Raw genomic sequence first — 26,632 nt, forward strand, 5'->3', positions numbered from 1 at the left:
TAGATCTAGGAATAGAATTTCTCACAACCATTACCAAGCCATTCCAACTTTTAGGCAAAGAACCCAAAATTAAGAGAGCCCTAATTTCTTCATCAAAATTGATACCCATAGAAGATAACTAACTAGTAATTGTATAAATCTCATTTAAATGATCTGCAATAGATCCACCTTCTATCATTTTCATATTAAATAAATTCTTCATGAGAAATACCTTGTTTGAAGTGGAGGTATTTTCATATAGTGTTGCTAAGGTTATCATCAACTCTTTTTTCATCTTCACTTTTGTGATATTAAATGCCACTGATGGTACCAGGCATAACTGAATGCTTCCAAGTGCCTTTCTGTCCAAAATATCCCATTCATCATTTGACATAGATCCCTGATTCTTGGCTTTTCCTTCTAATGGCTTCCATAAATCATTTAGATCAAGATAGCCTTCCATTTGCATCTTTCATTACTGGAATTTCTGCCCATTAAACCTATAAACCCTCAGCTTACCCTTGTCTACCATCATTCCTACTCAACCATGAGACTTCCATTCAACTGTGAGACTTTCTTGCAGAGAATAACTGAAAGACAACCTCACTTTGATACCACTTGTTAGGATTAAACCATGGATAGAAATAAAAATTACATACAAATATAACCAATAATAGAAAATAATAGGTCACATAGAAAAGAACACAAGGCACCAAGATTTAATGTGGTTCACCCAATCCCTAGGCTATGTCCACCAAATGACCAGTCTGATATTATTACGATCTAATGAATACAACTTGATTATAATCTGTAATCCCTTACAACTCAATACCCCCACAAGAACTAATTTCACATCACAACATCATAAAAAATACCTAACCCTAAGCTGTTTTATACAAGTATTTTTATGCTGCTTTAGGGTTACAACATGTCAGCCATATGTCGACCATGGCCAAAAATTTTTTTTGGGAACCCCAAAATTCTTATGAAGTATGTATAGTACTTTCCTCATCAGTCACCACAAACTAACAATCTCCCACTTGGGGACTAATCAAGCTCCACACTAAGCAAAAAAATATCCTTATGGAGCTAAAAAGGTACATTCAATCAAGAAGGATCAAGTACACAAGCTAGAAATGAGATCTGTAATCAGCAATTTAGTTACATCTAAAATCAAGTCATCTCATTGTTACTCTCTAACCATTGTAGTAGTGATCTAAATCTCTTAACAGAGTTGGCTTAACAACTATTTGTAAATCCTCTAACAAGGTGGCATTTCTATTGAATTTTCCAAAGACCTCCAACAAGGCCACTCCTAATAGGGTGATTAAATCCTTTAATAGGGTCACACCTAATAGTGTCTTTTGTAACCTTTAACAAGGTTGGCTCCTAATAGGGCTTAGTTTAGAAGAGTGAAAATTAGTATCTAGTTGCAATTGGTGTTTTTTCCGAAACTAGGTTTCCATGTTCATGCTATTTCTCTTATGTGTTTGCACCTAAGTTAAAGTAATACTAATCTCATATAACATCTTAAGTTTTTCATGTTAAGTGTTTGCTGAGAATTTTTAGTGTTTACTAAGTTACAACATTTTTCTATGTGTTTGTCAGGCATTAGAAAAAATCAATTTTTAGAATTTATTTTGTATTGGCATCTATGGCATCTAGGATTCATTTTGGTGGTAACTAATTCACCCCTCCTCTATCACTTTTCTCCTTTTATATTTCCAACAACACCAATTGAGCTAGCTAAAGAGTTACCTAAATAATTGTATGATAAAATTGATGCAAAATAGAAATGGGCATTGACCACAAAAAGGAAAATGAGAGATGCTACATCAGCCCATCTTATGCCTGATTTAGGCAAGAAGCATATGAAAATAGCCATGAGAGACTATACAAAGAAATTTGTCCCAAAGACAAGGACATACAAAATTTTGAGAAATAAAATTAAGGATGTTGTATAAGAGAATAAAATAGTTTGGAAGAATTTTTTAGATTAATGCCTAAAACTGTAGAGGAAGAAGAAAAAGATGAAGAAAGAGTTGAGTTTGATAATACAAAAAGACATGTACAATGATGTTGAGAAATAAGTGAAAATAGTTCAAAAGATGGTACACAAAAATTTAGAGACAATCGCCGTTGAGGATGAAACCCCTGATACTACATTTCCCAATGTGACTATAGCTTAACAAGAGTTAGAGAAGATAGTATCTACTAATCAATAGAAAGGTGATCAAGATCCTAAATCAATAAAAGATACACTAATGGACACCAATCCAGTAATTGTGCAAATAATGGAATATCCAAAGATTAGTGATTAGTTACAACCATTTGAATAGGTAAAAATAAGTTTAATTGATACATCTAAATTTACCCTTGAAACAAATGTTCAAACTTCATATGAGGTTACAATTTTTGAGAACTAGAGTAGGCCAACACAAGAAGAGAGCAAGGAGTTAGAAAGCAAGAATGCACAAGTAGAAAAATCTATGATAGATAATGAAAGGGAAATTGTCTTAGGACCTATGAATGAAGGAGATAAGGAGAAAGTACAACTAATTTTTCACTAGTGAACTTGTAGGGACTAAGGAAAAAATAATAGCTAAGGAACCAAAATGTGTCATGGGAACACAAGTTATTATTCAAAGACTGAGCCTAGAGCAACAAACTCAAAGTCTGCAATTATCATTGTCAAGCTCTAGCACTTTAGACTCTAACATAAATAGGATCAAGAAGAAGAAGAGTGAATCACCTAAGAAGCCAATGAGATTTGATGAAGTTATTATGATTCTAAATTGGCACACTAATAACTTGATTTATGAGCAAATGATAAATTTGTAAGACCTCTTGACAAGGAAGACAAGACAAGACAAGTTGAGAAGGGAGCAAAAATAGAAGAAAGTGTTGCATGAGATTAAGGATATTTTTCTAAAAGTGTTTAATATGGAAAAAGTTAATGAGAAAACCCCTATTATTGCTCAGATAGTTCAAATTATGGAGATGGTAAATAATACAGATGTTGACTCAAATGAGAAGTTAGTGTAGGGGACAACCAATAAATTTGAGATGTAAATGATAAAAAACTTCTCCATTAATATAGTAACAAGGACATCTTTTTTTATAAAACCTTGTAAATAATGTAGAATAAGTTCTTAATAATACTCATTATTTGTACAAAAAGTTATGTAATGCTACATTCTTTACAGAAGAAAATCAAGATCTCATAGATAGACAATAAGGAGATTTAAAGTTAACAAGAAATTCTTTGAACATGTACACAAGTTCAAATTCATTTTATTTTAATAAATTAATAATGGCTCAAGCTAGGTTAGCTAAGTTGATGGATAATAATGGGAGAATAAAGGCTAAGAATTTCTTTATTCAAAAAATGTTGGCACCTCACTTAGAGATTATATAGAGCGAGCTTCAATTAACAAAGGAGATAGTATGTCAAGATCCAAATCTCTCCTCTAATAGTTTGGTTGATTAGGTGCTACACTAGAAATAAAGATACAAGTTTTGGAGTATATAAGGATGAGTTGGGATCATGCTTTAGCCATGATAGTAAAGATTCATAAGTCATTTTTGGATAAGTATGACATTGCCATTACTCCACCCTAGTAGCCATGAGTGACAAAAATAAGGCAGATAATGGACATGATTAGATTGTGATAAGATTAAATTAGATGAATAAAGGGATCATATGGATAAAGAAAGACATTTTTTGCAAAAGTATAGAAAATAGTTTTGAAATTTTGAAGTTTTGCATGTACAATGTATATCGAGTAAGGTATAGATTGTATTCTAAGGGGGGGGGGGGGGGGGACTTATGTTTCAATTTTGTATTAAATAGATTTTGATCATGAAAAAGTGTTTTTTCCACTGATGTTAAAGGGGGAGATTGTTAATCCCTAAGTCATGTTGTCTATTAGTGTCAAACACTTATTCATTCACAAGGCATGATTATCCATTCATCACTATGACCAATTCCTCCTATATAGGCCAATTGAAGGAATAAATACTTGTAAATATTCCAAGGAAAGTGTTGAGAAGTTGTCGCTATCAAGCATACTAATGGTCAATGACTAATCACATTAATTCTGAGAAAATTAGAGATCACAACGGATGTTGAGTTAGTCAAAGTTCAGTGGAAGATGAGTTTTATGTAGACCAAGATATTTAGTACATGTCGAGCATAGTGAAGGCTAAGGGACATCATGAAGAAATAGTTTATACTGAACAATAGTATGTTATAAGTGCAAAGTAACAAAAAATTTCTTTTATTTTAGAAAGACACCAAGTTCTGTGTTAACCATTTTTGTCAAGTTTGAAGCATGATTTGGAGATCAAAGAGTCAATCAAGGAAGTGATTATGTATTTTGTTGAGGACCATTAGTCCCTAGGCCAGGGATTCCACCAATCAAAAAATTGGAAGGTAACTTAAGAAGAAAAAGGATTGATTATAGAATGTCGATATGGATCTAGAAGGTTCACCCAATCATCTATTTAAGAAGGGTCTATGACCTAATTTATAAGGTTATTGCATGTGCGTAAGTGTGAAGGATTGGATGCATGCAAGAGTGAAGGTAAATTAGATAAATGAGTAGAGTAGTAGTGTGACAAGATAAGAGATATATCATATTAGAGAGGTGATCAATAAATGAAAAGAGGAGATATGTTATCAAAATATTAGTGCAAACTAAAGGATTAGGCACTGATACATTTTAACAAATGTAATTAGGGTTTAAGTCTCTTAATAGAGTACTTGCTTAGTTGTAAGGTTAAATCCTTTAATCAAGGTACAATATATAAGTTTTGTAAGATCATAATAAGGAAGACCCCTCATGGGATAGATCATAAAAAGTGATGAAACTTGTAGCCCTTATAGGTTAACTTTACTGTAGTAGTAGTGAAGATTTGTGGGTGTCATCCCAATTGCAATTTTTGTTACACATTAGAGGGTTTCTATGTAACCAAATCTTTTTTTTTATGTGTTATAAGTTAATTTTCATGTTTGTGAGTGATTCATGCTATTAGATGCTAGATACGATTATGCATTACATAAAATGTTCACTTAACTTATGTCATTGTTGAGATAAGGGGTTATGGTGAAGCTATCAAATTTGATACTTGTGTGAAGTGTTAAAGTTTTATAGATCTTGATTCACCCCCCTCTCAATTTCTTTCTTTCCCTATTAGATATCCAAAAAAAAATTGGACTAAGGATATGGAGGAGTATAATTGATTAGTTACAAATGACTTACATTTGTTATCAAAATTGCCAAAATGAAGATATTAAGAAATTGAAAATTTGGTATATTTCTAAGATTAAAAATGATGGAAAATAGAAAAGAGAAAACTTGACATGGACCTCCCATCCATGAAACTAGCTAAAAGTGAGATTCAATAGAGAAAGATAATTTGGGAAGAGTTGGATGTCAAGGATAAGTATCTAGAAAAGGATGAGATTGTATCAGTGTGATTGTTGTTCCCTTGGGTGTACAAATTGGTCTTGTTGTGGAAGCCGTTGCTACACACCACAAAATCTAGTTAGAAAAAGAGGTGAGCTACATAAAATTATGGATGGAAGAGGATTTGAATAATGTGTTTAAGTGTATCAAAGGGGAAAACAAAAATTCAACTTCCATTAACCACATTATTAGAAAAATAAAAGTCTTGGCTCAAAATTTTGAATACTCCCACATAAGCCATAGTTTTATAGAAACTAATAAAATTTCAAAAAAATTGGCTAATATAGGGATGATAAATCAAAAGTCATTAATTGAAGGGGTACAAAAAATACGAGTGATGAGATAATCAATGCAATTAATATGGAAAAGACCAACCTTAGAGTAGGGATTATCATTAACATGGATGAAAATGACACGTAATGGGAAACACATAAATATGAGTACCTTTGGAATATGAGTGCATCTAACTTGTGATTGTAGTAATAATTACTTCTCACACTTTACGGATTCATTTTTATAGTATGAATTTACATATAGAATTTATAGACAATGAAAGAAAACATAAAGCCACTAAAATGGGGGGAGATATGAACTATATGGAGCCAAGAACTTACAAATGGGAAAAGGAGAAGAAAGTGTGGAAAATATGTAGAAAGGTAACATTTCTACCTACCTTAACAAGATTCATGATGCTAACTAGGAAATTACCCAAGCATTTTTGGACATTTGGATCGATGGAAACATTACTCTGCATGACAAAGTTGTAGAGTTAACCATGGATTTAGTAGAGAGTGTCATAGTCTTTCCGAACACTAGTAATAAGTTTTATAGAGATGTTAAATTAGATAAGATCATCATTACAAATTTCTATATTAGACAGAAAGAGAGTTCTAAGTTATTAAAAAATAAAGTGATATTTTTTGATATGATTCAAATAAAATCTAAATCGAGGAATCTTCTGAAATCAATTGTGGAGTTCATTACTTTGGATGGTAGATTCACTAGAGCCAATAAATTTTATTTTAAACCATTTTAGGCACAATTGAAGATTTTATTTTCTATATTATCTTCATAGTTGTATGGTTAATAGTTTGAATAAGAATTATGAGGATCTCTCTAAACTTATCTTGAATGAGAGTTTGATGATGCCCATTTATGAATACTATGAAAAACACAAAGTGGAAAAGAATTTGAGTCCCAAAGATTAGAAAAAAGATACTAACATCACCTAAAGTCATAACAAAAGAAAGCTAGACCAAAGTCCAATAGTTGAGACTAAGGAGGAGGATAGAGATTCAGAAGAGAATGAGAAGAATAATTCTTTGTATGATTCCTATTTTGACTTTGAAGAAATGAAGCAAAAAATGAAGAACAAAAGAAAAAATATGGTGAAAGATTTTGATAATGGAAAAAAATTGAAGAGTGATGACTCTAATGACAACTATGATTTAGAGGAAGTTGAAGAGAGGAGGAAGTCAGTAAGTGAAAAAGGCCAAAGAGGAGGAGAAGGAGAACATTGACTTGGAGGTAGCCATTGACAAAGAGGAAAATCAAGATGAGATGGTGGCTTCCATTCTGCACAACTTTGGGGAAAATAAGAAAGATGAGGGAATCAAAGGAAATAAGGAGACTCTAAATGAGGAGAGGGATTTGGGCCATTAGAATATTCATTTGGAGGAAATTAAATCTTCAAAGGAGAGGGGCAACTCTAGATTCATACCCATTATGGGATAATGAGGGTCACCTGTCTTTTCCCTCTATTGAAGTTGGTGATGATGGTAGGAATGAAATGTCCATCAAGATGAATTTTGATGATTTTAATTTAACATAGATAGTTCTATGGGCATTTTCAAGCTGCAAAAGCTAGGTACACATTCTCTTTCAAGATCGATAAATGGATAGTGGATCAAATTAAAAATCTTAACACTAGTTTGTAGGTAATTTGGAGAAAGGTGAAGAACATAAAGGACCGAAGGGGTACCAGTAGTAGGGAGAATATCATAAATTATGATTGTGATACTGAAAAAAAAAATAGTATTGTAATTGAGGTTCACTTGCAAACAATAAATAATCAGATAGAGATGAATAAACCAATGTTGAGAAGCACTCACATGCATAGCCATGAAGGGCTTAAAATCTCCACTATTAACCTCAAAGATTTGCATGCCTTAGCGGAAAGCCAAAATGAAAAAAAAAAACTATAATAATTTTTGATAATGAAGTTGGGGCTTTGATTGATTTGAGTATTGGATCGAGAAATTTTAGAAGAGCCAAGTTGAGTAAAAAGAATGACATAGAGATAAAGGAGAATCTCAAAGAGCTAATTGACCTGAGAGTATTTCCAAAGACATGAGGAACTAGAGAAGGACACAAAATTTATTCTAATACAATTGATCTAAGTTGGTCTAGGTCTTCCCTATTTTGAGTTTTTTTGTTGGTTTGTAGTTGTTTTTTGTTGTGCAAATATTGTCGTTGTTTGTTAGTTGTTGGCTCTATTTGTTTTTTGGTGTGTTACCTTTTTTAAGTAATTGTTGTTTATCAAAAGTTATGATTGAATATCCATCTTTCTAGAGATTATTGAGGGTTTTAGAGTCCCTTTAAAGCTTATTTTTACACTAATTATATATATATATACATATATATATATACATATATATATATACATATATATATACATATATGTATATATATATATGTATATATATATATATATATGTATATATATATATATATATGTATATATAAGTAATAAAACTAGATTAGGTATGATGCAGGAGCATCAAGCTTGGATTTGGTGGGTTATGATTTTCATGGTTATTTATGTGTTGGAGACACATTGGAGAACATTTCCTCATGATTGCATAGATATTGGATGGATTGAGTTGAAGTTTGAGTTGTTTTACCTTGCTTCTAGAGATATATTATTTTGGTGCCTATCGTAGGCTATTTAAGTAATTTTTCACAATGAGTTAGAGGCTGTAAATTTCAAGAATTGAAGAGTGCCTAGAGTACTAACTACAATTTGAATTGTGAGTTCTAATACTTTTGGAGCTAGGAGATATTGTGATTTTACTCAGACATCGATTTTTTGCATTTAATTGTTGTTGCAAGCTGACTTGTGGCATTTAATTTATGTATTTGTATTTAATTTGTGGTCTAGGCCAAGTTGTGGCTTATATTGGTATAAGTAGGGATTATGGGGAAGTCTTTAGTCATTATTCATTCATCATGGAGAAGAGGAGTAGCTGAAGAGTGAGTTTTCCTTAGTCTGTAAACAAAGCACCGAATGTGAGGCAATTTACAATAGGATTGTGATGGAGTTGTGAATGTGTGGACACAACACCAAATGTGAGGTAGTTTACACTTGGATCTTGGATGAAGTTGGAGCAGAGCTAGTAGTTGTAGCTTGAAAAACAAGGAGATTTCTTGGTGGGCTTGCGAGCACAAGTTGAGATCTTCCTTGGAGGTTTCTACTAGAGTGTTAATCTAGACTAGCTAGGGTTTGGATTGGATCTTGCAAAGCTATTATTGTAATTGCTATTGTATTTGGCCATAATTAGGAAGACCTTACAGCTTGAAACATTTCATGTAATAGTTATTTTATAAAAAAAGAGTTGTGATTTGGTATCAGATCTTATGTTATTGCTTCTTACTATTGTGTTTCCATTACATGGTTATTTGCTGGGGGCTGGGACATCTTCTTTGAGGATACTCCTACCTTGTTCTATGTTAGGTGATATCAAAGTGAAGATTTTTCCTAAGTGTGTAGACAAATTTGTGAATTCGAGGTAGTTTTCACTAGGACTGGGGTTGGAGAAGTAGATTTGAGTTGGTCTTGATCTAGTGGTGACTTTTCTTTCTGGAGTCCCAGATCTCTTGATTGCAAGGTAGCAAATCATGGTTCTAATTTGCAATTGCGAAGGGCTTATAGATGGATCGATGGATACAAAGATGGAAGACTAATATTGTTGAGGCATGATAGTAGAGAGTTTGTGTATTGCAGATCTGTGGTTCTAGACTTGTGATGTGGTTCTTGATTGTTCATGTGAGGTGGCAAGTTGAGATCTGACTTGCAAACAATTCAAGGTTGTCAAAAGGAGCATGAGAAATATTTTTTTGTAGAGGGTTTACAAAAATTTTGGAAGATGGCTTTGAGAGGATTAGATCCTGAGATGATTGTGAATGTCCGTAATGTAGTGGAGGGGAGGTTTTCTGAGATATTTGCTTAGTTTGAAGCTAGGTTGATGGATCGAGTTAAGGATGGGGTTAGGAAGGAATTTTGAAGATATTTGTGGTGCTAGAGTCTACTGATCCAAAAGAGAGTTTTTTAACTAGTTAAGAGAGTTGTTCATGAAAGAAGATGGCATACCAAGGTCAAGGTGGAAGTGGTTGGTTTTGTTGATTAGATTGAGGAGTCTGATATAAAACTTGCAGAGCAACTAGAGGTTGTTACCAAAGATATTCCTAACATTGTTGATAGTAGGATAGAGGTTGGTTTTCATGATCAATTGGTTAGATCTAACATGGAAATTGTAGAGCACTTAGTAATGGATGATCTGATTGCTATTGGTGATGAGTTGTATGTTGCAGAGCATCTTGTTGTGAGCAATGAGATTTCTCATGTTGTGAGTTTTGCATGTGTTGATGGAGATCTACATGTTGCTATTGATGTAGAGTTTGTTGTTGTTTATGTGGACAAGGATTTGTTGATGAAGCATTATGTTTAGTTTGTTCCTAGAATTGAGCATGATGATTGGATGGTTGAGATTCCAATTTTTGATAGAGTGATGTAGATATGGATGAAGTGCAAATTTTTGTTCTTGTCCCTATTGGGGTGGAAGCCTTTGGTGAAAATGAAAAGGGTTGTTGCTCTTTCTTTTTGCATCAAAGTGTGGGACACACTTTTCTATTTACCTAGGGAGTCTGATGTAGGAGCATCAAGCTTGGATTTTGGTGGGTTTATGATTTTCATGGTTATTAATGTGTTGTAGACACATTGGAGAATATTTCCTCATGATTGCATAGAGATTGGGTTGATTGAGTTGAAGTTTGAGAATATTTTGGTTCCTATTGTAGGCCATGTAACTAATATTTCATAATGAATTAGGGGATGCAAATCTCAACAATTGAAGAGGGCCTAGTGTGCTAACTATGGTTCAAAGTGTGAGTTCTAATTCATTCAGAGCTAGAATATATCATAATTTTACTCAGACATCAATTTTGGGCATTTAATTGTTGTTGCAGGCTGACTTGTGGCATTTAATTTATGTATTTGTATTTAATTTGTGTTATGGACTGACTTGTGGCTTAGATTGGTATAAGTAGGGGTTGTGGGGAAGTCTTTAGTCATTATTCATCCATTATGGAGAAGAGGAGTAGCCAAAGAGTGAGTTTTCCTAAATCTATGAACAAAGCACTGAATGTGAGGTAGTTTACAATAGGATTGTGATGGAGTTGTGAATGTGTGGATAGAGCACCAAATGTGAGGTAGTTTACACTTGGATCTTGAATGAAGTTGGAGCAGAGCTATCATTTGTGGCTTAAAAAACAAGGAGATTTCTTGGTGGGCTTGCAAGCACAAGTTGAGATCTTCCTTGGAGGTTTCTACTAGAGTGTGAGTCTGGACTAGCTAGGGTTTGTATTGGATCTTGAGGGATCTTGCAAAACTTTTATTGTAATTGCTATTATATTTGGCCATAACTGAGAAGGCCTTATAGCCTAGTACATTGCATGTAACAATTATTTTATAAATAAAGAGTTGTGATTTGGTATTAGATCTTGTGTTATTGCTTCTTCTTCTTGTGTTTCCACTACGTGGTTATTTGTTGCGGGCTAGGACATCTACTTTGGGAATACTCATGCCTTGTGCTGCATCAAGGTATAACTTTAATTTAATTTTGGTTAAACGTATTATATAGATTAATGATTATTTTCTTGTTATCTCTAATTTCTAACTTAGATAATAATTGTATTGAATGTCAAACTTTGCTATATCAAAATAAAATGATTCATAAATTAGTTTCTTTTATTTTTTTCAATTATTTTAATATATCAAAACAAATGGTCCATAAATTTCTCTTTTTCATTTTTGTTATTAATTTCTATATATATCAAAAATTTATTATTTATAATTTCCTTTCTTTCACTTATGTCATTGTTCATGTCTACAACAATTACCTATGTGCTATAATTATCAAAATCTTATCATAGATATAGAGTTAAAATGGAAAACCAAATTAACATAGTGTATTTACAATTCTTATATCTCTACATTCCATTGATTATAAACTATATTAAAAAAATATTGAACATTGTTGAATTCATTCTATTTGATTATTTTAAAGGTGATGAAGAGATAGTACATTTTATTTATAGAACACTTTTATACAACATAAAAGTGTATAATAACTCTGCACCTCTCATAGATTTTCCACTTTCTCAATAGTGAATTTAAACCTTTATCAGTGAAAGGAAAAACATTCTCTTAATTTCTTCTGAGGGTTTAAGAATATATATATTTTTATAGTGGTTCTTATTTATGAATATAAAACATTTAAAATTAAAAAAAATTTGTTGTAATTTATATATAAGTTTTTTCAAAAAAATGTATACTTATTATTTAGTATACTTTTTAGTTATACTATTTCAAAAATATTATATATTAATTTTTAAAATGTATTATTATATATTTTATATATTATTACATTTAATATAATATTTTATGATTATAAATAATAATATATATTTTAATATAATTATTGTATTTATTTTTAAATAAATTATAATCATAGAAAATATAAGATTTAATAATAATTACATGTCTACTTAGTTATTTCTATATAAATTAAAACACACAGATATATATGATTAGAATATTACATTTAAATTATTAAAATTTTAATTAGTATTGAATTTAGATATTTCAAATATTTTTTATTAAAATATTTGAAAAAATACTAGAATGACTTTGATCCATTGATGAAATTGGAAAGTTATTAATGATTGTAGTCGAAATCAAGTTTTCTTTAGGGTAAACTATAAAACTTTTACATTGAAATAAATTACCAAAGAACATACATAATTTGAATGGAAATGACCCACACACACACACACACATATGCATGTATGTATGTATCTATGTGGGTGTGTATGTATGTGTATATATATACATATATATGTGTATATATATATAGATATGTATATATATAGATATATATATATATATATATATATATATATATATATATATATATATATATATATATATATATATATACATGGGTATGTGCAGGATCATGATGTGTCAAAAAGTAGCAATGTGAAAAATACATAGTTTTGAAACATTTAAAAACATTTCAAAATTTTCTTTGACTTTTTTTCCACTCATCCTAATGTTGGGTGATGCGACGTGCTCCCCTACCCACAGGTGGTTAATTATGTGGTGTTCCATGTTCACTAACAGTCATGGCTTTTGGTGCAACGACAAATGGGCCCTACAATTGGTATTAGAGCCTGGTTTTGGCCTGGTCATGGGTTCAAATCTCCTCGGTGCCTTCCCGACCCATGTAAGTACCTGGTATGCGCATCGAGGGGGAGATTGTTGGGTGATGTGATGCGCTCCCCTACCCACAGGTGGTTAATTATGTGGTGTTCCATGTTCACTAACAGTCATGGCTTTTGTTACAACGACAAATGGGCCCTACAGCTAATACCAAACTAAAAATGTAATACCTTGCCTTATCAAGTACCCAATTTGAGAACCAGTATCTGATTTCATAGTGGGTACCCAATTTCATAATGGCTACCTGATCTATGTGCCCAAATCATGGTCTCAAATTTAAATGTAAAGGGAGTGGAGACCAACTCAAAGGGGGAACCAATTTTTAAGTTATATCAAGTCTTAGTATAATATAGTTATAGCATAGTTACGGGAGGGGAGGGAAATTAATATATATAATTACTAAAATTTATTATATAGTATTAAATAATAATAATAATTTACTATAAAATTATTACTTGTTATATATTATTATATAATTATATGTTATATATATATATATATATTAGTAACCTAAGTTAATAAACTATATGATGATGTATGTTCCTAGGGGTTCCGCTAGGGACATACATGTGTTCCAATGAGTCCAAATGGATCATGGGATACCCTAATTATATATCATATATATTATTATTATATATATTATATTTATTGGTAACCTAAGTAAATAAACTATATAATGATGTATATTCCTAGGGGTACCCCTAGGGACCTAGATGTGTTTCAATGAGTCCAAATGGGTCATGGGATACCCTATGACCTCTTTTGACCCATTACATGACAACATGTCTTCCTAAGGGTCATAAGATTCCTAAGAACATACATCTTGTGTTTTAATTGGTAAAAAAGGGTTATAGAGTATCCTGTGACCCTTTTGACTTATTACATGATAACATATGTTCCTAGGGGTCTCAAGATCCTTATAGGCACATATGTTGTGTTCCAATTAGTTAAAAGGGGTCATAGAGTATCCTATGACCATTTCAACCCATTACATGACAACATACATTTTTAAGAATGATACAACTCATAGGAACATATATTGTCATATAATGGGCTGAAAGTGGTCATAGGGTATTAGATTACCCCTTTTGACCCACTAGAACACAACATGTATGGCCCAAAGGCCTTAAGACCCCTAGGAGCATATGTTGTCATGTAATGGGTCAAAATTCAGCCCATTGGAACACAAAATACATGATGATAAGCGTCCTACAACCCCTAGGAACATATGTTCTTGTGTAATGTGTCAAAAGGAGTAATAGGATTCCCTAAGACCCCTTTCTACCCATTGGAATATAAGAGGTATGTCGCTAGTGGACCTAGGAACATATGTTTTCATGTAACGGGTCCAAAGGGGTCATAAGATACCCTATGACCCCTTCCTACCTATTGGAACATAACATGTATGCCCCTAGGGAACCTAGGACCCCTAGAAACATAAGTTGTCATTAATTTAACTGAAATGGGTCATAGGTTATCCTATGAGCCCTTTCAACCCATTGCAACACAACATGTTTGTCACTAGAGGTCTTAGGACCCACACGAACATATTTTGTCATGTAATGGGTTGAAAGTGGTCATAAGATATCATTTAACCCCTTCGTTCCATTAGAACACATGTATGTCCCTAGGGTTCGTAGAAACCTTATGAACATATTTTTTCATGTAATGGGTCGAGATGTGTCATGGAATTCCCTATGATCCCTTTTTACCAATTCAAACATAGCATGCATGTCCCTGGGGTCTTAGGACCCCTAGGAACATATGTTGTCATGTAATGGGTTAAAAGGGGTCATAAAGTATCCTACGACCCCATTTGACACAGTACAACACATTTTGTATGTCTCTAGGGGTCTTACATCCCATAGGGACATACATCATGTGTTTGAATGGGTCAAAAAAAGCCATAGGATTCCCTATGACTCCTTCCGAGCCATTAAATGATAACATATGTTCATAGAGGTCCTAAAACCCATAGGAAAATATATCATGTGTTCAAATGAGTCAAAAGGTGTCATAGAGTACCCCATAACCCCTTTCAATACATTATATGACAACATATGTTCCTAGGGGTCCTAGGATCCGTAGGGACATAAATCATGAGTTTAAATGGGTTGAAAGGGGTCATATGGTAACTTATGACCCCTTTTGACCCATTAAATGATAACATATGTTCCTAAGGGTCCTAGGACCACTAGGAACATATAACATGTATTTGAATGAGTCAAAAAGGGTCCTAGAGTACCCTATGACCCTTTTTGACATATTTTATGACAACATATGTCTTTTGAGGTCTTGGGACTACTACAAACCTATTTTATTTGTTTGAATGGGTCGAAAGGGGTCATAGAATAACATATGACTGGTTCCAATACATTTCATGACGACATATGTCATTAGGGGTCCTAAGACCCCTAGGGACCTATTTTATTTGTTCACATGGGTCAAAAGGGGTTATAGGATAGCCTATGACCCCTTTTGATGCATTTCATTCTAGCATATGTCCCTAGAGGTCCTAGGTCCCCTAAGGACCTATTAAATTTGTTTAAATGGACTAAAAGGGGTCATAAGATAACCTAGTATCACTTTTGACACATTTCATGATAACATATGTTGCTAGAGGTCCTAGGACCTCTAGGGACCCAATTCATTTTTTAGAATGGGTTGAAACAAGACATAATATAACCAATAATCTCTTTCAACACAATTCATGACAACATATGTCAAATGGGTTGAAAGTGGTCATAGGATAACTTATGACCCCTTTTGACTTTTTTAATGACAACATATATCCTTAAGGGTCCTAGGACTCCTAAGGATATATTGTAATTGTTTATATGGGTCAACACATTTCATGACAACATATGTCCCTATGGGTCTTGGGAGCACTAGGGACCTATTTCATTTGTTCAAATGTATTAGAAGGGGTGATAGGATAACCTATGATCCCTTTCAACACATTTCATTACAGCATATGTCTTAGAATTACTAGGGACATATTGTAATTGTTCATATGGGCTGAAAGGGGTCATATAATAACCTATGACCATTTTCAACACATTTCATGATAACATATGCACCCCTAGGGACCTATTTTATTTGTTTCAATGGGTCAAAAGGGTGTCATAGGATAACCTGCAACCTTGTTTGACACATTTCATGATAACCTAGGACCCTAAGACCCCTAGGGACATATTATAATTGTTTATATCAGTCAAAAGGGGTGATAGGATAACCCATGACCCCTTTCAACACATTTCATGACAACATATGTCCCTCCCAAGGACCTCTTTTATTTGTTCCAATGGGTTGAAATGGATCATATGATAACCTGTGACCCCTTTTGACACATTTCATGATAACATATAACTCTAGGGGTCCTAGGACCCCTAGGAACATATTATAATTGTTCATATAACTCAAAAGGGGTCATAGAGTACTATAGGACCCCTTTTGAACCATTAAATGAGAACATATGTTCCTAGGGCTCCTAGAAACACATATCATGTGTTCAAATGAGTTGAAAGGGGTCATAGAGTATTCTAGGAAACCTTTTGACCCATTATATGACAACATATGCTCCTAGGGTTACTAGGACCACTAAGTACATACGTGATGTCTTTGAATGGATCAAAAAGGGATCATAGGGTACATTATGACCCCTCTCAACTTATTATATGATAACATATGTTCTTAGGAATCCTAGGACCCCTAGGGACATACATCATGTGTTTGAATGGGTTGAATGGGGTCATAAGGTTCCCTATTACCAATTTTGGCTCATTAAATGAGAAGGTATGTTCCTAAGGGTCTTATGACCCCTTGGAACATATATCATGCATTTGAATGAGTTGAAAGGGGTCAAAGAGTACCCTATAACCCATTTTGATCAATTATATGACAACATATATTCCTAGAGCTCTTAGGACCCATATAGACATACATCATGTGTTTGAATGGGTTGAATCGAGTCATAGGGTGCCCTATGACCCCTTTGACCCATCAAATGAGAACATATGCTCCTAGGGGTCCTAAGACCCTTATGAACATATATCATGTGTTTAAATGAGTCAAAAAGTGTTGTAGAATACCCTAGGACCCCTTTCGACCCATTGTATGACAACATATATTACCCCTAGGGACATACATCATATTTTTGAATGGATCCAAAGGGTTCATATGGTATGCTTTGACCCCTCTTGACCCATTACATGACAACATATCTTCCTAGGGGTCCTAGCTAGGAACATATATCATGTGTTTAAATGAGTTGAAAAGGGTCATGGAGTACCCTAGGATCCCTTTTGACCTATTGTATGACAACATATATTACCCCTAGGGATGTACATTATATTTTTGAATGGATCCAAAGGGGTCATATGGTATGCTTTGACCCCTCTTGACCCATTATATGACAACATATTTTTCTAGGGGTCCTAAGACCCCTAGGGACATATATCATGTGTTTTTAATAGGTTAAAAGGGGTCATAGGTTTCCTTGTGATCCCTTTTGATGTATTAAATGATAACATGTGTTCCTAGGAACCCTAAGAAGATATTTCCTGTGTTTGAATGAATCAAAAGGGGTCATGAAGTACCCTTTAACCTATTTTAACCCATTATATGGTAACATATTCTTGGGGGTCCTAGGACCCCTAGAGACATACATTATGTATTTGAATGGGTCAAAAGGGGTCATATGGTACCCTATGACCCATTTTGACCCATTAAATGATAACATATGTTCCTAGGGTGAGTTCACCAAGATGGTGTACAAAAAGCGGTATAAGTGGACACCTTTTGTTTGAAATTAAGTGAACTTGAACTTGGTCAAGACATTTGAGGGTCATCCACTAAATATGACAAGATGCATAAAACAAATAAACTATAGTAATCTAAATCTACTTTCTAAATTACTAGAGTTTTTATAAAATGGATAATATTAGGTGGGTCAAACACTATGCGCATAAAAAATAGTTCTTGATTTTTTCAAAAAATACAACATAGCTATTTTCGTGTGCATCAAAAAAGAGATAGTTATAGTTAGTATTTTGCATATCCCTTTGGTAGGATGATAGTTAAGATTCATATCTAGAAGTTGTGATTTTTTTGTAATTTTGTGATGAGTGTTTCTTTGTTAATGAATTATTGAATAGACTACATCCTAAAATTTTGGTACGTATTCATGTGTTGAGCATAACCTACATCAAAATATTTGAAAATTGAATTTTTTTTTCTAAATGTGTATATAATCAAGTATAGAATAGTAATATGTATTTTTTTTTTAATTTTTTTTTTTTTTTTTTTTTTGATTGATAAACGACCAAGGCCTTAGATCTTATATTAAAATAAAGATAAAATAAAAGTTACAATGTGTTACTCCATTCAAACAGGCATTGGTAGGAAAGAACAAAGAAGAAAACCTCTAGTCTTGCCCAGGACTTATGTCTTATATTATTACATTTCCATAGGGGCATACCCCAGATCTCAAAGTTACATGAATTTACAAAAAATTACATAAAAAAACACCTGAGCATTCCAAGGAAATTTTTCTTAGAGTAATTTTCTTCTATCTACAATTGGAAAGATCCAATGTCAGATACCTATTTAAAAAAATTCTTTCTTCAAGACACAAGGATAGTTAGTATGAAGATGAAAATACTTTCAATAGAGACATAAATATTATTGACCTTATAAAACCTAGAATTATTAATAAGCAGTCTATTTATCAAATCTAATTATAGACCATTAATTTGGCTGATTAATTATTGATCCTTAGTTTAAACTAAATTGGAGATATTGATCTAACATGAGTGTTCTATGAACAACAAATTTAGACATAAAAAATACTCTTAAATCCCTTATAACTCATGGTTTGATCTTTTAATATCTATCCTTTAGTCTTCACATAATCAACTTCTACCTTATATACATCCTGACTGAGAACTATTCCTAAAAAATCCAACCCCTTAGATCTATCAGAACAGTCGTGATTAGGTTTACATAAAATGGAATGAGTAAAATTTCTAAACATTGGATTAATCACTACTATCTTGAAAACAATATCATGTCGTTGAGGGAGATCCAACTACAAATCCCTTGTTCTGTAAACTTGGGATTATCAATAGATCTGAGATAGTTTAAAAGACCAAGAAGGATGCCTAGGTATTCACAATGTTTACATCTAAATATAAAAACATCAAATGACAATGAATATTAAAATGAACCATATACTCAGATTTCATAATGGTCCTGACAAATCTTCAAACCTAATTAAGAATTAACAAAACTTCCCATCTAATGAAATCTAGTCAAAGTAGATAATAGTAAATCTACAACATTGTATATCGACCTGACACCCATGAATCAAATAATGAAAGAAAACCAGTCTTGACTCCTTGGAGCAAACAGAGATTGCAAACAATGACCCTCTGAAGAAATTCTGGGGCACATCATCTAGGTTCCTGAGTATACAAATAAAGATCAAATTCCTATGTTAATTAACATCCCCTCTCTGTTATGAAACTACCACTAACAGAGCATTCCTTAAATGGATATTGTAGTGACCAGCCACTATAATTCTTAAATTTCTTCCTTAAATTATCTAATTAAGCAGGGCTAAAGTTTTGGTTCTTCAATACACCAAACCATTTGGAAATCTATTTCTATTATCATATATTTTCAGTTCAATACTATATTGTCAAAGATTTACATTTCAATACTATTTGTTGCCATAACAGAGATAGACATATCACCCTATATTATACAGAAATAAGAACCCTAAGAAAACTTGAAGGCCTACTATATAAGCCCTTAATATCTAGGAGCAAAACAACAGTCTAAACGCTGGAAACCAAAAATTGTAAACAGATTCTACTATTTCCATGAGACCATAATCACCTCTGGAATAGAGTCTGGGTCATTCATGAACATATTGGGGGGGAGTACATAATCGACCCTAAGTCTGCTCAATTTTTCCGCATTAAGGATGCATAATTCCAAGGCATTGAGGTCATTGAAAACTACTCCTAGGCTCACATAGGATTTAAACTTATTGACATATTTGACCACCCATTCCAGATTCTCTTCTGTCCTAATCCCATGCCAACCCAAAATGAAATTCACAATCACTTCCATTCATGGCCATGCCCTAAAAAATTCCAAATTGTCCCTCACCATTAGACACTGCCGTCTAGGGGTAGTCTTTAACGCTACACCCAGGGGAAGGCTCATGTATTTCTCACGGTGAGGGATTCTGCCCTTGTCATCAATACTGAGAACAACCTTCTCTAACCCTCACCTCCAGATAGGATTGAAAATATCTAAACAAATCCCAACAATCTCTTCTCTATCAATCTTCACCCTTACTATCACCCCAATGAATGATCCAATTATAGAGCTGTTGGTTCTCCAGGTTGCCCTATAGTCAAAAGTGTCTTCCCTTATCACCCTACTCACAGCAAAATGCGTCATATTGTCTGCATTTCTTAAGAGATGACTCCATCTTTCTGGTTTTACCTTCTCGAGGAAGGCCATCATTTTTTTCTTTGTCACATGGTAGACATTGACATTGGTTTCCATCGTAACAACGAGCAGTCACAAAGAAGTGATAAAAATTTATCACTCTCAATCAGTTATCCCAATCAGAACTTTATTTCCATTTAAAAAAGGAAATCCATCATTATTCGGCCTATCCTATGTGACCCTTAACTGAGAATAAAAACTTTATATTGGCAATGACCTCAGCTGCTCACACTTGACATTGAATATCTGATCACATGTTGTAGAATCTTTACTTCATAAGCCAAGTGGCAAATTCCAAACTCCCTCCAGCCTAAACTCATAATCATAACTAATTATGATAACTTCCTAGACCTAAATTCATAATGATTACCAAGATCTTAGTTTGGATGATAGTTGGAAAGCATGACATAGCAAAGCCAAATAGGAGTTTGGTTAGGTTAAGGATCGATTTAGTAGATAATCTCTATATCTTACCAAATTAGATATGCCTAATGTGATACTCATTGGGTATAATGTTTTATACTAAATCAGACCACCATTCCTAAAGGGGGACAATTATGAAAGATTTCAGGGTTACTCCTCCGTAGCTGCAATAAGGACTCTAAACTAGGAGACTTTAAATGGGAAGTATATCTTAGGTATATAAGTAATAGCAATACAGCTACATATTATTAATATTTTTAATAATAATAGGTTTTATTAAATACTAATAATAAGGATTAAAAAATGAAATATTCAAATATATCTTAAATTATTCTCCTTTCTATCTTTTTCTTTCTTACTTTATTGTAAAATATTAATATTTAAATATTTATAAATATAAATTCTAGTAAAATCTAAGAAAATCTATATCTATATCTATATATATATATATATATATATATATTCATATTTATGAGTCTGCATACTTATGTAAATATGCATTTATATATGAATATATATATTTATAATAAAATATATGAGTGAATCTGAATGAAAAAACCCTCTAGGAACTACAAGGGAGGAGGAGACTCTAAGTTGTATATCAATAGCGATTCTCCATCAGCACCCCTATTCGCAAGTCCATCAACTATCATATTACCTTCTCGATAAATGTGGATGATCAAGACATCCTCAAAATTTCCCAATAATAGCAACATTTCTTGGAGTTTTGAATTCAAGGCCCAATTAGGAGTCTTTTTTTTCCTAATGGCATTTAAGACTACTTGAGAGTCACCTTCAATGACAACTTTAGGAAGACCTAATTTATGACAGAGTTGTAGACCTTTCTCCAGTGCTTCAAATTTTGCTACATTATTTGAAACTGGAGGAAGAGGAGAGGCTAAATTTGCTATCCACAAGCTATCCTCATCATTGATGATACAACCTATACTAGCTATACTGAGATTACCTCTGGCAGCTCCATCAAAATTTAGTTTATGCCATCCTGGGGGAGGAGGAGCCCATTTGTAGTTGGCCTTTACCTCCTTATTGCTGGCTGCATATACAGAGGAGGGTTGATCAGATTGGACCATTGTTTCTTCATTATACCATCCCAAAATGAGAAAGAGCCTTCTTCATGAAAATATTTCCTTAGATTAGCATTCATAACTTCTATAATAGATACTTTGAGTTTTACCAGAAAACTATCGAAATTTTGCTCTTAGTTTTGGAAAATACGATGATTTCTTTCTTTCCATAGTTCCCATACCACTAGGGATGGGAAAATATTCCAAAGTTTTCTATATACCCCATAAACCAAATGTGTGAGCTAGGAACTAAGGAGCCCCTTAAGGGAATTTTGAAAAGGGGTTGACCACTTTAGTCTGGATTTAATCCATTCCGAGCAATTTTGAGCAAAAGGGCAATTTAGGAAGAGATGGTCTACATCTTCATTGCTTTGTTTACACATGACACACCAGTTGGGGCCCATGATACCAAATCTAGCTAATCTATCCACAGTCAACACTCTGTTCTAAAGGGCCATCCATAAAAAGAAACCCACCTTGTGAAGGCAAGCTGGATCCCAGCAGAATTTTAAAGGGATGTCCACATAGTTCCACTACTGCGAGTGAATTATAGATTGGTATCCAAGCTTTACACTGTAGATACCATCCTTTGATCTAGCCCAGATGAGTTTATCTGACCTTTCAGATTGTTTCATTTTCCTATTTGAGATGATCTTTTTGAAGGTTGCAATTGAATTTGGTTCAAGTTCTAAATCATCGATAGAGCGCCATCTCCATCGCAATTACCCATCCGACATCTCTTTAACTTTATAATCTTTTACCTTATTACCCCACAATGATTTCAACTTAGAAATGAGGTTCTCTAAGTTAGAGGATGAATGAATAGGAGGTTGCCCATCCCAAGAATCTTCCCAGAACAAGGCTTTATTCGTAATTGCCACATCCCAAGTTAGATATTTGCTAATGATTCTCTGCATTTTGACATGAAATTCCAACACTCTAACCCTTTAGGTAATTTTTCCATCTTGAACATCGATTCCAGGTCTTTTGGATCTAGATATTTATAATATAAAATTTTGGCCCATTTATGTTCATTTTCTTGGTATAACCTCCATACAAGTTTACCTCCTAAAGCCTCGTTTTGCCATTGTAGTTTCTTAATTCCTAAATCCCCACATTCCTTGGGTTTGCATAAATTGTCCCACTTAATAAGAGAAAGTTTCTTGTCATTTTCCTTATCCTTCCATAGGAAATTTCTAAGTTTTGTTTCAAAATTCTTGGACATCCAATTATTGAGAGGAAGGCATGCCATGGGAAAAATTGGAGTGGCTGAAGGGACTGCTCAGATCTTGGTAATCTTTCCTACCTTAGAGAGCCACTTATTCTTCTAGCTACCAATTTGCTTATCCACCTTATCGATCGTGTCCATCCAAAAAATTTTATACCTCAAGTTCTTCTCTAGGGAGATACCCAAATATTTGCATGGGAACAATCACTTTTTGTATCCTAGAATTCCACATATCCTATTTTCCATTTCAAGAGCAGTATTTAAGAAGAAAATTTCAGATTTTTCTTTATTAACCTTCTGACCTGAAGCATCCATATATTTCTGAATTATACTTTTAAAACCCATGGGCTCTTGGACGGAGCTCTTGCCAAGTAAAATGGTGTCATCTGCGTACTGTTGATGTGTGATGTTAGGAAGATTCCTAGTAACCAAAATACCAGAGATCCTCCTTTCTTGATAAGTGAAGGAGACTACTCTCCTAAAAGCTTCAGCCATTAGAATGAAGAGAAAGGGAGATAGTGGGTCTCCCTATCTAATACCCCTAGAAATATCAAAAAAAAATTCAGGCATCCCATTTATGAGAACCAAAATCTTTGGAGTAGAAATAAATTTAAATATTAGATTTACCCATTGATGAGAAAAACCAAATGCTTCTAAGACTTTACGAAGAAAATGCCAATCGACCATGTCGTAAGCCTTTTGGATGTCTAACTTCATAAACATACATGCTTCTTTATTTATGATAGCTGAGTGGATGACTTCCTAAATTATAATTATACCATCCAAAATAGATCTTCCTGGAACAAAGCCTATCTGTTCTTTAGAAATCAATTTTGGCATGATGACCTTGAGTCTATTAGCTATAACTTTTGAAAATATTATATATATAGAGTTGCATAGGGCTATAGGGTAGAAGTCTCAAGGATGTTCTGGGCAATCCTTCTTAGGGATAAGTGTGAAAAAAGAATAGTTGATTTCAGCCAGCAAGGATCCACCATTCCTAGATGCTTCAATTGCTCTCCATAAATCTTCCCCTAGTATATCCCAACATTTTTGAAAAAAGAAGGCTTGAAACCTGTTAGGGCCTAGAGATTTATCTGGACTCATATTAAAGACCACAGTACTTACCTCTTCCAAAGTTATTTGTTTATTTAGATATTTGTTGTCTTCCATAGTGACCAATTTTGGAATAAATTTGAGCATTTGGGATTGTGCCTCCTTATTAGACCCTTCATAATTATTAAGTAGATTCTTAAAGTGAGAAACTATTGTGTCTACTATTTCAATTGGGTTTTCTGTGTGAAAGCCCTGTGGAGTCAAGATATTAGTGATTTTCTTTAGAGATCGGTCCAACATAGTCAAATTATGAAAAAACTTTGTATTATGATCTCCCTCATCCAACCATTTCTCTCTAGATTTTTGTCTCCAGAAGATTTCTTCTTTGGATAAAATAGCTTCTTGTTTCATGAGGAGATCTTTTTCTAAAGTGTATTTCTCATAATTCATACCATATTTTATAATTTCCTGATTTAGGTTTTTCAGTTTTTCTTTAGTTTCCAATTTTTCTTTAAAAATATTAGTGAAGTGTTCCCTATTCCATCTCAAAATATTTTCTTTCAGTAATTTGAGATTGGAGATGAAAATGAATGTTTTGGACCCCACAAAATTTTCTTGAGTCCATGTCTTCACTAATTTCATAAATCTCGAATCTAGAAACCATATCTTCTCACACTTAAAAGGATTTCTGGGCAGTTTAGATGGTTCTGTAATCTCCAAACAAATAGGAAAATGGTCTGATCCTGCAAAGGGCATAATGGAGGATTGAAAATCCTTATTATAGGAAGAGATATTACCTACAATAAAGAATCTATCTAACTTTTCCACAATATAATCATTATCCTTTCTTTTATTATTCCACGTAAATATTCCATTACTTGATGGAATTTCTAATAATCTAAGTTTGTGAATCCATATTTTGAATTCTATAGATGAGAGTGACAAGTGTTCAATACCCCCTACTTTCTCATCTAAACTTAGAATCAAATTAAAATCACCTCCTAATATAATCAAACTATCTTTGTGCTTTGAGATAACCATACTTAATTCATCCCAAACAATTTTTTTTCCCTATATTACTATTAGGACCATACACATTGATAAGGATGAATTTCATATCTGATTTTAGACTCTGTATACTGACACACAACCAATTATTATTATTTACCAAATATGTTAGTGTTACTTTCCTAGAATTCCAAATAATTCCTAAGCCACCTGAGGCACCTATTGGCTCTATGAAGATATAATCCCACAATCCCAGCATCTTACCAAATTTAGCATCTTCTACCTTAGTGAATTTTGTTTCTTGGATTAAAATTATTTCTGAATTAAAGTTTTTTAAATATTATTTAAATAACCTTTTTTTACTAGGAGCATTAAGGCCCCTAGTGTTCCACGTTGCTATCCTCATACTACCTTAGGAAGGCACTTCCCCTTCCCTATGTTAAGTAGCTCATCAATTTTCCTCTATTTTTTGGCTAGGCCTTCTATTTCACGTAGTTCCTTCAGAGATCTCCTACCCCTTTTTCCTTTAGGCTTTCCATAATTTGGAAAGGTTATACCTTGCTGATTCATTTGTATACCAAGCTCTTGCTGAAAAATACCTAGTTCTTGCTCTGTTAGTGCAACACCTTCCTCTATTATGTCAAATTCTTCCATTTCCAATTCCTTGCAAATCTGGTTTTCGAGACTGTCCTCCTCCAATTCTTTATTCTCTATTTCTGTTGACTCTCCCATGTTTGTCCTATCCATTTCCTGCTTGCCTTTTGAATTAAACCCACTCTGTTTGTCTTGCTTCATTACACTATCCTTCATCTGGATCTCTATGATATCCCTTTGGAGATCCTCATATGTATAGTCATCTCCTCCCAATTTGATAATTTTTTGTATCATCTCCTCTTTTTGAGAGGTAGTACTCTTATCTATGTTATCATAGTTAAAGACCTGAATGAGCTCCTCTGCTAACTACTCAAGTCTATTATCTTCAAACTCTAACACTTCACTCTCTGGTGTAAATTCTAGATCCTCATTTAAAAAGTTTTGAATGTATTTTACAATCGAGGCTTTTGGACTCTTGCCATTAATCCATGTTTGTGACTAAACCTCCACTGGCTGAAAGGTGAGGAGGGAAGCCCAACTAGAGTTTGCAAAAATTTTGAAGTTCTTCTGGTTCCATCAAGTATAGAAGTGGTTAATTCTACTTTAGGGAGTATTTCAATATTCATTTGCTGACGTTCCTATTTTTTTGATCCTGAAACTACTTTTTCTGTCCTACCCTTGGGTGAAGAGAAAAGCATATTAT

General features: G+C 33.4%; 1 pseudogene; it reads right to left on the reverse strand.

The window, feature by feature from the left end:
- Positions 1–26,130, reverse strand: part of LOC149543083 (EID1-like F-box protein 2 pseudogene) — a 126,405-nt pseudogene extending 100,275 nt beyond the window's left edge.
- Positions 26,131–26,632: the final 502 nt, after the last annotated feature.

The sequence above is a fragment of the Cupressus sempervirens genome, chromosome 8, assembly GCF_028749045.1.
Source record: "Cupressus sempervirens isolate cs-2001-9-10 chromosome 8, ASM2874904v1, whole genome shotgun sequence".
Lineage (NCBI taxonomy): Eukaryota > Viridiplantae > Streptophyta > Pinopsida > Cupressales > Cupressaceae > Cupressus > Cupressus sempervirens.